Source organism: Rutidosis leptorrhynchoides, chromosome 11 (assembly GCF_046630445.1).
Source record: "Rutidosis leptorrhynchoides isolate AG116_Rl617_1_P2 chromosome 11, CSIRO_AGI_Rlap_v1, whole genome shotgun sequence".
NCBI classification, from domain to species: domain Eukaryota; kingdom Viridiplantae; phylum Streptophyta; class Magnoliopsida; order Asterales; family Asteraceae; genus Rutidosis; species Rutidosis leptorrhynchoides.
This window is the reverse complement of record NC_092343.1, coordinates 85,036,480-85,053,588: the sequence shown is the minus strand read 5'-3', so window position 1 is coordinate 85,053,588 and position 17,109 is coordinate 85,036,480.

Sequence of the window (17,109 nt, the reverse complement as noted above, 5' to 3'; positions counted from 1 at the left end):
TAAATAAAAGAAAATCCTCAACCAACGGACCAAAGTCAATAATGGTCAATGGTGTTTCCGCCGAGGAAGCAAAATATTGGGAAGATTACCAATTTTCCGATGAATTGGATCCCGATGAGGATTCCGATGATGTTATAGAAATTACCTCGACCCAATTTAACAAAGTAAAAGAAAATAATAAGGGAAAATGTATAAATATAGAGAAACCTGATTCCAACCCCGATGAACTTTATATGTATCGGCAACATCCGTATTTCCTAAAATGTAACAATAACCCGGGAACCTCTAAACCACCAGGTTTTTCTAAACCATTGTGGAAAACGACAGCTCGTATTAGAGGAACACCATATATCCCTAGAAAATTAGGAAAATGAACCAAGTCCGAAGAAGAAGAAACCAGTGATTCAGATTAGAGGGTTGTAATCATGTTGTGTATTATATGTATTGTAGTGTGCTTGTATTTTTATGTTCTATGTAAAAATTGCTTGTATTGTTTGTTAATTATATTTTATGAATCTAATCCTTGTCTATTTTACAGTATAAAAACAAAAAATGGACGTTAAGGGTAGACAACCGAATATTTTAGAAGATCTACCACAGGATATGATTGATGAAATCTTGTCTAGGGTCGGTCAGAATTCATCAGCATAATTAGTTATGGCGAAATTAACTTGTCAAACATTTGAAAGACTTTCCAGAAATGTCTTAGTTTATAAAAGGCTTTCCTTTGATGGGTGGAGTATATCACATTGGGGAGACCGTAAGTTACGCTGTGTTTTCTTTAAAGCGTTAAATGCGGGGAACCCAAATGCAATTTTACGCTACGGGTTAAGAACCTATTTTGACTCAACATATCCCAACATAGGATTTCGTGAATTAGAAAGAGCTTCTAACATACAACATAAAGAAGCATGTTATGCTTACGGGTTAGTGATGTTCGCTTCTCACCAAAGTGAGAAAAAGAACATCGGATTACAACTATTAAATGAAACATTCCCACAAGTAACGGATTCAGTAGTTGAGGTGAGAAACAAGGTTTTTAGATTATTACGGGGATGTTAGACATTACGAAACCCCCGTCCTTTTGACGACATTACAACATGCTGCCTAGCTAACGGTCACAACGGTTATTTTCCACAAGATCAAGGATGGGAAATAATACTTGTAAAACCCGAATGCACGACTTGTTTATGGACTTATGAATTACGTGTCTTTATTTCTTTTGCTGAACAACTTGCGTATTAACTAGAATTGCCTTTATAGCTACCGAGTAGCAAAGTTATTATGTGCTATATTTCATCATATATGTATAATAGCGGTATTGTAAGTTTGTAAAATATTGTATAAAATTTGAACGTGAAATATTATTATAATCAGTTTTTTCATATAGAATTGTAGTAGTTAAATTGTATATTAGCTACTAAGTATGAACTTAACGATTAGGTACTACCCGAATTAAAACTATAAAACGCTAATATGAAGAAAAAGCTTTTATAAATGAGCTCATACTATGCTACGAAATACTATTGACAACTCTTAAAATTCTATATGATTAACTTAATTCTTTTGGGCTATTTTTGAAGGAAATGACACCGACGACTCGTCAGAATTTGAACATGAGCGAGAAAGACTTCCGTGTTTTCCTTGCAGCAAACATAGCCGCAGTACAGGCTGCGATGCAAAATAACAATAACTCTGGATCTAGCAGTGGAACTAATTCTACAAGAAATCATGTAGGATGCTCCTACAAAGAATTCACTGCCTGCAAACCTTTGGAATTTGATGGAACCGAAGGACCAATTGGATTGAAACGGTGGACCGAGAAGGTCGAATCGGTGTTTTCCATAAGTAAGTGTACTAAAGAGGACAAAGTTAAGTACGCTACGCATACCTTCACAAGTACTGCGTTAACATGGTGGAACACCTATCTTGAACAGATAGGACAAAATGCTGCTTACGCACTACCGTGGTCGGCATTCAAGCAATTGATGAACGAGCATTACCGTCCTAGAAATGAAGTCAATAAGCTCAAGGTAGAACTTAGAGAGTTACGAATACAAGGGTTCGATATTACCACATATGAACGACGATTCACAGAGTTGTGCCTATTGTGTCCAGGAGCGTTCGAAGATGAAGAAGAGAAGATCGACGCGTTTGTTAAAGGGTTGCCAGTAAGGATTCAAGAAGATGTGAGTTCACACAAGCCCGCTTCCATACAGAAGGCAAGTCGAATGGCTCATAAAATCATAAATGAGATTGAGGGGAGAATTAAAGAGCATGCGGCCGAAGAAGCCAACACGAAATAACTCAAGAGGAAGTGGGAGGAAAACGGTGACAAGAGTCACCAGTACAATAACAATAACAATTACAACCACAACCGCAACAACAATCGCAACAATAACCTCAATCCTAACAATAACTACAACAAACGTCCCAACAACAGCAACAACTACAATAACCGTTTCAACAACAATAACAATCCCTACAACAACCTCAATAACAACAAACAACAGAAACAACCATGCTTCAAGTGTGCAGAGTACCATCCAAATGCGTTTTGCACAACATTTTGCACCAAGTGTAAGAGAAGTGGTCATGGCGCGACAAAATGTGAGGTTTACGGACCAAAGAACAACAAAAATAAAGAAACAAATAATGTCGAAACAAATAATGCCGACGTACTTTGTTATAAATGTGGAAAACCGGGCCACATTATTAGAAATTACCCAAACCAAGGGAATACTAATGGGCAAGGCCACGGAAGAGTTTTCAATATTAATACGGCAGAAGCGCAGGAAGACCCGGAGCTTGTTACGGGTACGTTTCTTATTGACAATACATCTGCTTATGTTTTATTTGATTCGGGTGCGGATAGAAGATATATGAGTAGAGATTTTTGTGCTAAATTAAGTTGTCCACTGACGCCTTTGAATAATAAATTTTTACTCGAATTAGCAAACGGTAAATTAATTTCAGCAGATAATATATGTCGGGATAGAGAAATTAAACTGGGGGATGAAATGTTTAAAATTGATTTAATACCGGTCGAGTTAGGGAGTTTTGATGTAATAATTGGCATGGACTGGTTGAAAAAGGTGAGAGCAGAGATCGCTTGTTACAAAAATACGATTCGCATTATGCGTGAAAAAGGAAAACATTTAATGGTGTACGGAGAAAAGAACAACGCGAAATTAAATATTATTAGTAGTTTGAAGGCACAAAAACTAATAAGAAAAGGTTGTTACGTCATTCTAGCACACATCGAGGAAGTTAAACCTGAAGAAAAGAACATCAGTGATGTTCCCGTCGCAAAAGAATTTTCCGATGTATTTCCGAAAGAATTACCGGGACTACCCCCACATCGATCCGTTGAATTTAAAATAGACCTTATACCAGGAGCTGCACCAATAGCTCGTGCTCCATACAGACTCGCACCCAGCGAAATGAAAGAATTACAAAGTCAGTTACAGGAACTTTTAGAGCATGGTTTCATTCGACCAAGCACATCACCGTGGGGAGCTCCTGTTTTGTTTGTCAAGAAGAAGGATGGTACATTTAGGTTGTGTATCGACTACCGAGAGTTGAACAAACTTACCATCAAGAACCGCTACCCACTACCGAGAATCGACGACTTATTTGATCAACTACAAGGCTCGTCGGTTTATTCGAAGATTGATTTACGTTCTGGGCATCATCAAATGCGGGTGAAGAAGGATGATATTCCAAAGACTGCTTTTAAGATGCGTTACGGTCATTACGAGTTTATGGTTATGCCGTTTGGGTTGACTAATGCATCAGCTATGTTCATGGACCTCATGAACAGAGTGTGTGGACCATACCTTGACAAGTTTGTCATTGTTTTCATCGATGACATACTTATTTACTCAAAGAATGACCAAGAGCACAAAGAATATTTGAGAAAAGTGCTAGAGTTGTTAAGGAGAGAAAAATTGTACGCTAAGGTTTCAAAGTGTGCATTTTGGTTGGAAAAAGTTCAATTCCTCGGTCATATAGTGAACAAAGAAGGTATTCAGGTGGATCCAGCAAAGATTGAAACCGTTGAAAAGTGGGAAACCCCAAAAATTCGAAGCATATACGCCAATTTTTAGAACTAGCTGGTTACTACAGAAGGTTCATCCAAGACTTTTCCAGAATAGCAAAACCCTTGACTGCATTAACGCATAAAGGGAGGAAATTTGAATGGAAGGATGAACAAGAGAAAGTGTTTCAATTGTTAAAGAAAAAGTTAACTACGGCACCTATATTGTCATTACCTGAAGGGAATGATGATTTTGTAATATATTGTGATGCCTTAAAGCAAGGTCTCGGTTGTGTATTAATGTAACGAACGAAGGTAATTGCGTATGCGTCTAGACAATTGAAGATTCACGAGCAGAATTATACGATGCATGATTTGGAATTAGGCGCGGTTGTTTTTGCATTAAATACTTGGAGGAACTACTTATATGGAGTCAAAAGTATTATATATACTGACCACAGAAGTCTTCAACACATATTTAATCAGAAACAACTAACAAGAGGCAGCGCAGGTGGATTGAATTGTTGAATGATTACGACTTTGAGATTCGTTACCACCCGGGGAAGGCAAATGTGATCGTCGACGCATTAAGCAGAAAGGACAGAGAACCCATTCGGGTAAAAGCTATGAATATAATGATTCACACTAACCTTACTACTCAAATAAAGGAGGCGCAACAAGGAGTTTTAAAAGAGGGAAATTTAAAGGATGAAATACCCAAAGGATTGGAGAAGCATCTTAATATTCGGGAAGACAGAACCCGGTATAGGGCTGAAAGAATTTAGGTACCAAAATTTAGAGATATGAGAGAAATGGTACTTAGAGAAGCTCATAAAACCAGATACTCAATACATCCTGGAACGGGGAAGATGTACAAGGATCTCAATAAACATTTTTGGTGGCCGGGTATGAAAGCCGATGTTGCTAAATACGTAGGAGAATGTTTGACGTGTTCTAAGGTCAAAGCTGAGCATCAAAAACCATCAGGTCTACTTCAACAACCCGAAATCCCGGAATGGAAATGGGAAAACACTACCATGGATTTCATCACTAAATTGCCAAGGACTGCAAGTGATTTTGATACTATTTGGGTAATAGTTGATCGTCTCACCAAATCAGTACACTTCCTGCTAATAAGAGAAGATGACAAGATGGAGAAGTTAGCACGACTGTATTTGAAGGAAGTCATCTCCAGACATGGAATACCAATCTCTATTATCTCTGATAGGGATGGCAGATTTATTTCAAGATTCTGGCAGACATGACAGCAAGCATTAGGAACTCGTCTAGACATGAGTACTGCCTATCATCCACAAACTGATGGGCAGAGCGAAAGGACGATACAAACACTTGAAGACATGCAACGAGCATGTGTTATTGATTTCGGAAACAGTTGGGATCGACACCTACCGTTAGCAGAATTTTCCTACAACAACAGCTACCATTAAGCATTGAGATGGCGCCGTTTGAAGCACTTTATGGTAGAAAGTGCAGGTCTCTAATTTGTTGGAGTGAAGTGGGGGATAGACAGATTATGGGTCCGGAGATAATACAATAAACTGCCGAGAAGATCATCCAAATTCAACAACAGTTGAAAACCTCCCAAAGTCGACAAAAGAGCTACGCTGACATTAAAAGAAAAGATATAGAATTTGAAATTGGAGAGATGGTCATGCTTAAAGTTGCACATTGGAAAGGCGTTGTTCGATTTAGTAAACGAGGGAAATTAAACCCAAGGTATATTGGACCATTCAAGGTTATTGATCGCGTCGGACCAGTAGCTTACCGACTTGAGTTACCTCAACAACTCGTGGCTGTACATAACGCTTTCCACATCTCGAATTTGAAGAAATTTTTTGCTAAAGAAGATCTCACTATTCCGTTAGACGAAATTCAAATCAACGAAAAACTTGAATTCATCGAAGAACCCGTCGAAATAATGGATCGTGAGGTTAAAAGATTTAAGCAAAACAAGATACCAATTGTTAAGGTTCGATGGAATACTCGTATAGGACCCGAGTTCACCTGGGAATGAGAAGATCAGATGAAGAAGAAATACGCGCACTTATTTCCAGAAGATACGTCAACACCTCCAACTGCTTAAAATTTCGGGACGAAATTTATTTAACGGGTAGGTACTGTAGTGACCCGAACTTTTTCATGTTTTGTATATATTAAATGAAATTGATATTTACATGATTAAGTGTTTCCAACATGTTAAGCAATCAAACTTGTTAAGACTTGATTAATTGAAATAGGTTTCATATAGACAATTGACCACCCAAGTTGACCGGTGATTCACGAACGTTAAAACTATATGATGACATATATATGGATATATATAGTTAACATGATATTATGATAATTAAACATATCATTAAGTATATTAACAATGAACTACATATGTAAAAACAAGACTACTAACTTAAGAATTTCGAAACGAGGCATATATGTAATGATTATCATTGTAACGACATTTAAATGTATATATATCATATTAAGATATATTAATACATCATAGTATCATGATAATGTAATAATTTAACATTTCTTTAGATATAATAAATAATGGGTTAACAACATTTAACAAGATCGTTAACCTAAAGGTTTCAAAACAACACTTACATGTAACGACTAATGATGACTTAACGACTCAGTTAAAATGTATATACATGTAGTGTTTTAATATATATTCATACACTTTTGAAAGACTTCAAGACACTTATCAAATTACTTCTACTTAACAAAAATTCTTACGATTACATCCTCATTCATTTTCATCAATAATTTTACTAGTATGCACTCATATTTGTACTCGTACAATACACAGCTTCTAAATGTATTTACTATTGATATATACACTCCAATGATCAGCTCTTAGCAGTCCATGTGAGTCACCTAACCATGTGGGAACCATATTTTAATATCTAGCATGAAATATCTCACAAAATTACAAACTAATGGAGCCTATATGGAGACTAACATTCACGTGAATGAGGAGTACCACAAACACATTCACTTTGCAATTTTCTTGAATTAAACTACTCTATCAAGTGTTATTCCATTGTTCTAAGTGTTCTTCATCATCTTCATCAAAATCTAGCTCAATATAGTTCATAAATCCATACATAAACCAAGTTATAAAACAACTACTCAAGAACACACCAACAACACTTCCAAGTTTGCTAGCTTACTTCCAATCTTGCAAATTCACTTTGAGTGATCGTCCAATCTCAAGAAATCTTTCTTATTTACATTAATATATCTTTCTAATACAAGGTAATACTCATATTCAAACTTTGATTCAATTTCTATAACTTTAACAATCTTATTTCGAGTGGAAATCTTACTTGAACTTGTTTTCGTATCATGATTCTACTTCAAGAACTTTCAAGCCATCCAAGGATCCTTTGAAGCTAGATCTATTTTTTCTCATTTTCAGTAGGTTTATCCACAAAACCTGAGGTAGTAATGATGTTCATAACATCATTCGATTCATATATATGAAACTATCTTATTCGAAGGTTTAAACTTGTAATCACTAGAACATAGTTTAGTTAATTCTAAACTTATTCGCAAACAAAAGTTAATCCTTCTAACTTGACTTTTAAAATCAACTAGACACATGTTCTATATCTATATGATATGCTAACTTAATGATTTAAAACCTGAAAACACGAAAAACAAAGTAAAACCGGATATACGCCGTCGTAGTAACACCGCGGGCTGTTTTGGATTAGTTAATTAAAAACTATGACAAAATTTGATTTAAAAGTTGTTCTTTTGGGAAAATGATTTTTCTTATGAACATGAAACTATATCCAAAAATCTGTAGGATTTTCTTATGCCCGAGAGACATAATAAAATTAATGTGGCTAACATGTTATGATTCAAGTCGGGTCATACCCAATAACAAGCTGTCAACACTTTTATGTATTTGTTTTAACGATAGGTTCTTTAAAACTAATACTAAATACTTAGACTTTGAAATTGGTTTTCTAAAGTGAAATGCTAGAAATAATTATATGGATAATTATTTATATATAAGTTTAATTATTTTATTTAACTAACACTTGTGACATATTATTTTATAATGGGTTTATAAATTATATGCACATATATATATATATAAATGGATGGAAGTAACATGCATGTTTTAAGGAAGTAATAAAAAAAAAAGGGGGAGGCAAAAGTGGCGGCCTCTTTGGGGTAACCAAGGAGCCACTTTACCTTGTTTCTCTCCTTATTATTATTACTTGGTGCATGCATTTTTCCTTCCAAGACACACTTTCAATCTAGCATTTCAAATTTGCAAATCTCTCTTCCTTCTTGCTCCTCATCTTGGCCGAATTTTGGGAGTTTCAAAAAGGGGTTTTGGGTTGATTTTGCAAGTGATCTAAGTACACTAAATCCTAACCAATTAGGTGTTGATAATAGCTTGTGGGTATCAAAGGCTTGAAGCTTCAAGTTAGAGGCTTTCTTCATCTATATCATCATCTTCATCTTGTTTCTTCAACCTCCATTTAGGAGAAGGTATAAACATCTTACTAGCTCTATTTACATTTTAGTATATTTTCAAGACTAGATCTATGAAATGGAATACATTTTAAAAGGTTAAAATACACATGTTCTTAAGATGAAAATTGCTTCCGCTTACTCTATATATACACACGAATCTATATACATACAAATTTGGTTTTGTGACTTCGTTTACATGTGGTATTCCATCAATGGTATCAGAGCCAAAGTCTTGTTAATATGCTTCTTGTTTTTGGCTAGAAAACTCATTTATTTTACAATCTACTAACATGCATGAAAGTAGAATGGAAAAATCATGAGTTTTGATGGGTGTGGTGGTTTGGCCGAATTATTGGGGTCCCAAAAGTGGGTTTGGGATTTCAAGTTTGGCCAAGATTTGTTGTTATGTTATTGTTCATAATCGAGCCAAGACCGTGTGTTTGTTTGGTTGAATGATTTGGTTATTATTCATGGTTGTAATATTCATTCATTTGGTTTGTATTAATTTGTTGTAATTTTGTAATTTTGGTGTGTAAGAAGTTGTAATTAATCTTGTATTTTCTTCATGTAATTTATTCTATTTGTTTGTAAAAATAGAGTAGGTTGTTGTTTCATTTTCTAGAAAAATTGTATTAGGATATAATTTTGTAAAAGAAAATGAAGATTCAAGAAGAAGAACACAAGATGGAGCTTATGAAGTTACAAGATTAAGTGGGAGATTTTGTATAAAATCTCTTACTTTTGTTAACCCTTAAAGGTGACATTTGTTTTTTTTGGCTAAACAAATGTCCACCAAAATGGCTCTCGATTGTGAACATTTTGTTATGCATGTTTGTGTATGTTTGTATGTTTGGTTGCTACAAGATTATCACATGTTAACACTTGCATAATACATTATAAATGGTTATAATAAAACATAACAAAATGACACTAATAATTGGTTATTAGACCTAAATAAAATGGTTTATTTAAAAGGTAACAATTGGCTTATAACTAGTAATTGGTTTTACTAAAAGGACATGAAAATAGGTTTTTCATAAGATACTACACACCAAATGCATGTTGGTGTATAGCACTTTGTTTTCTAAAACTAGAATGTAGAAAACTTAAAATCTCTTTAACTAAAACAAGGTAAACAAGTTAAACGCCATCCTTTTGTATGAACACTTAGACATATTAGGAAACTCTTGATGGGATAAAGGTCACCTAACCGTCATGAGCGAACTAATATGAATAAGGTACACTTCGCATACATATGGGATAAAGGTCACCTAACCACTTGTATGTTAAGTCTACATGTTTACACAAGTAGGACGACTTGATTTGGGAATCATGAACTTAGGGTCACCGAAGCATGAGGATCAAATAGGCGTTGATGGGATTAATATGCCGTGCAAAAGGATTGCATGATCCCATAACTTAGAAGTTGCAAAAGGATTGCAATTGTCATTATGACTACCTAGCTAAATCAAATGACGGGATAAAGGTCACCTAACCGAAATTTGATTTACCGTTGGATTCTAATATTTAATAAAACAAATTAAAAGGGTATTGTTTATTAAATCTAAAATCGATACTTAAAATGAAATTTGTTGAATTTTGTAGATGGCCGCTAATAACAACAACAACATGCAAAACGTACCACTTAACATGAACAACCTATCGTTACGGTCTCTCCTCGAGAAAGATAAACTCAACCATACCAACTTTATGGATTGGTTCCGCAATCTTCGGATTGTCCTCAAACAAGAGGATAAAGCGTATGTACTTGAGGACCCCATTCCCGATCAACCGGATGAGAATGATGTGGAGGCAATGGCCTCTTACGATAAGTATTGCCACGACTCCCTTCAAGTCTCATGCCTAATGCTTGGGACTATGATTCCCGTACTCCAAAAGGATTTCGAGCATCATAGTGCATACGACATGATAACGCAATTGAAGGAGATGTTCCTTCAACAAGCGCGTGTCGAGCGTTTCGAGACCGTTCGGGCGCTACATGCTTGTCGTATGGACGATACCCAATCGGTTTCATCTTATGTGCTTAAGATGAAAAGCCTTATTGATCGTGCTAACCGTCTTAACCTAAACATATCAAATGAGTTAGCCACCGATCTTATCCTTAACTCCCTATCAAAAAGGTTTGATCAATTTGTAATCAATTACAATATGAATGGGATGGATAAGAGCATAGGTGAGCTTCACGGTATGCTTAGAACGGCGGAAACTAGCCTGGGTAAAAGGGCTTTACCCGTGTTAGCAATCGATCAAGGTGGGTCCAAAGGTAACACCTCTAAGCCAAAGGTGGCAAAGAGAAAAGGACCCGCCTATCAAGGCAAAGGGAAGGGGAAGATGGTTACCCCAACCATCAACAAGGCTAAGAAGCAAAAGGTAGCCGAGAAGGCAAACCCCAAGGAAGACCCATGCTTCGGTTGCGGTGAGATGGGTCATTGGAAACGAAACTGTCCGGTCTACCTCAAGGAGTTGAAAGAAAAGAGGGATGCGGGGCAATCCTCAGGTAATATATATATGGTATATATAGAGCTTAGTATTACTTCTTCTAATACATGGGTATTAGACACTGGATGTGGAACTCACATTTGCAATTCTTTGCAGGGGTTCAAAAGAAGTAACAAGCAAACGGGAACATCAAGTCTCTTCATGGGGAATGGAGCTAAGGTGCAAGTGAAAGCTCAAGGAGACTTTGCGTTAAAACTTCCAAGTGGCTTGGAACTTATTTTGAATGATGTTTTGTATGCACCCGACTTATGTCGAAACATTATTTCTGTTTCCCGTTTGAGACAATGTGGTTTTAATGTTAATTTTATTAATGATGATATCCATGTTTGTTTAGATAATGTATTCTATTTCAAGGCTTCGCCTTTAAATGGAATTTATGAATTGGTTCATGATGATACATCATCTAGTAGCTCAATGTACCATACAAGCACCAAGAAACTCAAAAGGGATTTGAGTGATTCCTACTTATGGCATTGTCGTCTTGGTCACATAAACAAGAACCGAATGCATACACTTCAAAAGAATGGACTTTTGAAATCAAATGAAATGGATTCGTTTGATGTATGTGAATCTTGTTTACAAGGCAAGATGACTAAAGCACCTTTCAAAGGGACTTATGAGAGGGCTAAAGATTTATTGGGATTAATACATTCGGATGTATGTGGACCCTTTAAACCCATGACTAGGAATGGTGAAAGATACTTTGTTACTTTCATTGATGACTTTAGTCGTTTCGGATATGTCTACTTATTAAGACACAAGGACGAAACGTTTGAAGCATTCAAAGAATATCAAAACGAAGTACAAAATCAACTCAATAGGACAATTAAGGTATTTCGTACCGATAGAGGAGGTGAATACCTAAGCGATGCCTTCCAAGATCATCTTAGGAGTTGTGGGATCATCTCACAACTTACTCCACCCGGAACACCCCAACTTAATGGAGTTTCCGAAAGGAGGAACCGAACCCTAATGGATATGGTTCGATCTATGATGGCAAGAAGCTCGTTACCTCTATCATTTTGGGGTTATTGTCTAAGCTCCGCGGTTCGTATTTTAAATATGGCCCCAACCAAGAAAGTGGAACGAACTCCTCATGAGATGTGGTTTGGAAAACCTCCTTCTCTTTCATACTTGAAAGTATGGGGATGTGAAGCTTATCCTAAGCGTTATGTAGCTAATAAGCTACATGCTCGATCCACAAAGTGTATCTTCATAGGATATCCCAAAGATGACATGGGGTATTACTTCTATGATCCATCCGAGCAAACGGTATTTGTTGCTCGGAAAGCGGAATTCCTTGAAACCAAGTTCCTTATGGAAGGTGATGGTGAAAGGAAGATAGATCTTGTAGAGGTACAAGATCAAGCCGATGATGCACAATTGGTTGGCACTAGCACTCAACATGAGGATGTTGAAAATGATCAAGTGGATGATCAAAGTACACAAGACGTTCGAAGATCTAGTAGGATTAGTAATCCTCCTGAGAGATATGGTTTTCTCGTGGATGGTTGCTATACGGTTGATTTGGATGAACCGACAAACTACAAAGATGCTTTATCAAGGATTGATAAAGATAAATGGCAGGAAGCCATGAACGCCGAGATGCAATCCATGTATGAAAACCAAGTTTGGGAACTTGTTGTGCAACCTCCTAGCTCCAAGCTAGTTGATTGCAAATGGCTTTTCAAGAAGAAAACCGACATACATGGAAACTTGGATACATACAAAGCTAGACTTGTAGCAAAAGGTTTCACTCAAACTCAAGGGGTTGATTATGATGAAACTTTCTCGCCAGTGGCAATGCTAAAGTCTATTAGGATATTATTTGCCATCACTGCTCATTATGATTACGAAATTTGGCAAATGGATGTCAAAACCGCTTTCCTAAATGGATATCTTGAGGAAGATGTCTATATGGTACAGCCCGAAGGTTTTGTTGATCCAAAAAATCCTAAAAAGGTATGCAAGTTAAAGAAATCAATCTACGGATTGAAACAAGCATCTAGAATGTGGAATCATCGTTTTAATGAAGAGGCAAAGAAATTTGGCTTCATTAAAAATGGTGATGAAGCTTGTGTATACAAGAAGGCTAGTGGGAGCTCTATAATGTTCCTTGTGCTATATGTGGATGATATATTATTATTTGGGAATGATATTACCACAATGCAAGAAGTTAAAACTTGGCTAAAGAGTTGCTTCTCCATTAAGGATCTTGGAGAAGCACAATACATATTGGGGATAGGGATCTATAGGAATAGATCCAAGAGATTGATAGGTTTAAGTCAAAGTACATACATTGATAAAATCTTGAAAAGGTTCAAGATGGAAAACTCTAAGAAAGGTTTGGTACCTATTCAAAGAGGAACCGTTCTCAGTTCATCTCAGTGTCCTACCACAAAAGATGAACAAGAGAGAATGAAGAAAGTCCCATACGCATCTGCTATTGGGTCTATCATGTATGCAATGATATGTACTAGACCGGATGTGTCATGCGCTCTAAGCTTGACAAGTAGATACCAGAATAACCCAGGAAACAGTCATTGGATTGCTGTTAAAAGTATATTGAAATACCTTAGGAGAACTAAGGATATATTTCTAATATATGGGTCTGGTGAGGAGGAACTCACTGTAAAAGGTTACGTCGATGCGAGTTTCCAAACTGATCGAGATGACTCTCGATCACAATCCGGTTATGTCTTCATGTTAAATGGTGGTGCAGTCTCTTGAAAGAGTTCGAAACAGGAGGTTGTTGCGTTATCCACTACAGAGTCGGAGTACATTGCCGCCTCACTGGCAGCTTAGGAAGCTGCATGGATGAAGAAATTCATCGACGACTTAGGAGTGGTCCCTTCCATTCAGGACCCTCTTGAGATCTTTTGTGACAACGAGGGTGCAATTGCTCAAATCAAGGAACCTCGTGCTCATCAAAAGACTCGTCACATTGAGCGGAGATTCAACTACATCAGGGATGAGGTTGAAAAGGGAAAGATATGTATTCACAAAGTTCACACAGATCAAAATGTTGCGGATCCACTCACGAAGCTTTTACATGGGCCAAAACATGAGGGACATGTTTGTGCATTAGGGCTTCGATATTCTAGTGATTGGAATTGATCTATTTTATGTATTGTAACGGAACGAATTAGTTCAAACTCATTAATATAATTATGGTATTAATTTAATTATGAGTCATGTTCCAATTTTGCATATTTTATCCATGAATAAACTATTATTCTAGATTCCGTAGTTGATCACATTTGTGGGAACAAGTGTGAGGTCTGGACTATTATGAACTTGGATTGGTTAACATTCAAATGGTGAATGTGGGGCAAGGTTGCAACCAAGGTTCATAGATATTTGTGGGATACAAATATTGGAAGACCCGCTCTCAAGATTTACTATATGGAGCCTTTGTGGTTGATCACATGAAATCTTGAGTAAAGGAGAATATCATTATATCCTCTGACCTGAGACACATATTGGGTTCGGATATTCACCGAATATTATGCCTTGATTCTTTCCTTCGCTATTCTGAAATATGGTAGTACATAAGGGAGGCTTCAGGTATGGTACAAGGTGTAGTGTCTAGGACGTATGTAATCAAGATGGAATTTGTCCCTCTTATTCGTTGAGAGTCGGATGTCTAAGGCCTGATAAAGCTAAATCTATAAGAGAGTGATCATTCTATGTCTCTTGGATTTAACATGACATCTAGGACAAAAGGATATATTGAAAGATTCACCTAAATCATATTCGAGATGGGAACTCGAAAAGGATGATGTTATTGAATGGCACTAAGTCATAACAGGTTGGGGGTGATGGACGGTCGTTAGGTGGTATCCGTCACTTACATTAATTATTTATGTTTCTCGTGCAACTGGGAGATTGAAGGATTTTCTTATGCCCGAGAGACATAATAAAATTAATGTGGCTAACATGTTATGATTCAAGTCGGGTCATACCCAATAACAAGCTGTCAACACTTTTATGTATTTGTTTTAACGATAGGTTCTTTAAAACTAATACTAAATACTTAGACTTTGAAATTGGTTTTCTAAAGTGAAATGCTAGAAATAATTATATGGATAATTATTTATATATAAGTTTAATTATTTTATTAAACTAACACTTGTGACATATTATTTTATATTGGGGTTATAAATTATATGCACATATATATATATAAATGGATGGAAGTAACATGCATGTTTTAAGGAAGTAATAAAAAAAAAAAAAAAAAAAAAAAGGGGAGGCAAAAGTGGCGGCCTCTTTGGGGTAACCAAGGAGCCACTTTACCTTGTTTCTCTCCTTATTATTATTACTTGGTGCATGCATTTTTCCTTCCAAGACACACTTTCAATCTAGCATTTCAAATTAGCAAATCTCTCTTCCATCTTGCTCCTCATCTTGGCCAAATTTTGGGAGTTTCAAAAAGGGGTTTTGGGTTGATTTTGCAAGTGATCTAAGTACACTAAATCCTAACCAATTAGGTGTTGATAATAGCTTGTGGGTATCAAAGGCTTGAAGCTTCAAGTTAGAGGCTTTCTTCATCTATATCATCATCTTCATCTTGTTTCTTCAACCTCCATTTAGGAGAAGGTATAAACATCTTACTAGCTCTATTTACATTTTAGTATATTTTCAAGACTAGATCTATGAAATGGAATACATTTTAAAAGGTTAAAATACACATGTTCTTAAGATGAAAATTGCTTCCGCTTACTCTATATATACACATGAATCTATATACATACAAATTTGGTTTTGTGACTTTGTTTACATGTGGTATTCCATCAAAATCATGGTTAAACTCAAAGTGAAAATATGTTTTTCAAAATGGTCATCAAGAAGTCGTTCTTTCGACTGAAATGACTACCTTTACAAAAATGACTTTTAATCTATATTTCCGACTATAAACTTATACTTTTTCTGTTTAGATTCATAAACTTAAGTTCAATATGAAACCATAGAAAATTTTGGACAACTACGTGAAAGTTATGGGTAAAACAAGATTGGAAAATTTTGCTTGTTGTAGCTACGTGAAAATTGGTAACTGATAATGCTAAAAATAAAAGGTGAAATTACAAGTGATATTCGTTTAAATAATAAAAGGTGAAGACAAAAGACAGATTCGACGAATTGAAGACGCAAACGACCAAAAAGCTCAAAAGTACAAAAGACAATCAAAGAGGTTCCAATTATTGATAAGAAACGTCTCGAAATTACAAAAGTACAAGATTCAAAACGCAAAGTACAAAATATAAAATTGTACGCAAGGACGTTCGAAAATCCGGAACCGGGACTAGAGTCAACTCTTAACGCTCGACGCAACGGACTAAAAATTACAAGTTAACTATGTATATAAATATAATATAATATATAATTAATTATATTAATTATATATATATTATATATATATATTAAAAACCGTCGGCAGAGAAAACTCCAAGGACTGAGCTGTAAAATTTACCTCCGCGACTCGCAGAGTTTGAAGGGGTTTTTGCCGCGAGTCGCGGAGCCCCAATTTTCAACTTTGGCTATAAAGCAAACCGAATTCTGATCAAATTTCATATCTTATTTCATCTCTCTCTCAATATATACGTAATATATATATATAATTTATATTTTAATTTTAATTTTAATTTTAAATCCTAATAATAAGGGTATGTTAGCGAATGTTGTAAGGGTGTAAGTCGAAATTCTGTCCGTGTAACGCTACGCTATTTTTAATCATTGTAAGTTATGTTCAACCTTTTTATATTAATGTCTCGTAGCTAAGTTATTATTATGCTTATTTAAAACGAAGTAATCATGATGTTGGGCTAATTACTAAAATTGGGTAATTGGGCTTTGTACCATAATTGGGGTTTGGATAAAAGAACGACACTTGTGGAAATTAGACTATGGGCTATTAATGGGCTTTATATTTGTTTAACTAAATGAAAGTTTGTTAATGTTAATATAAAGATTTACAATTGGGCGTCCCTATAAATTACCATATACACTCGATCGGACACGATGGGCGGGGT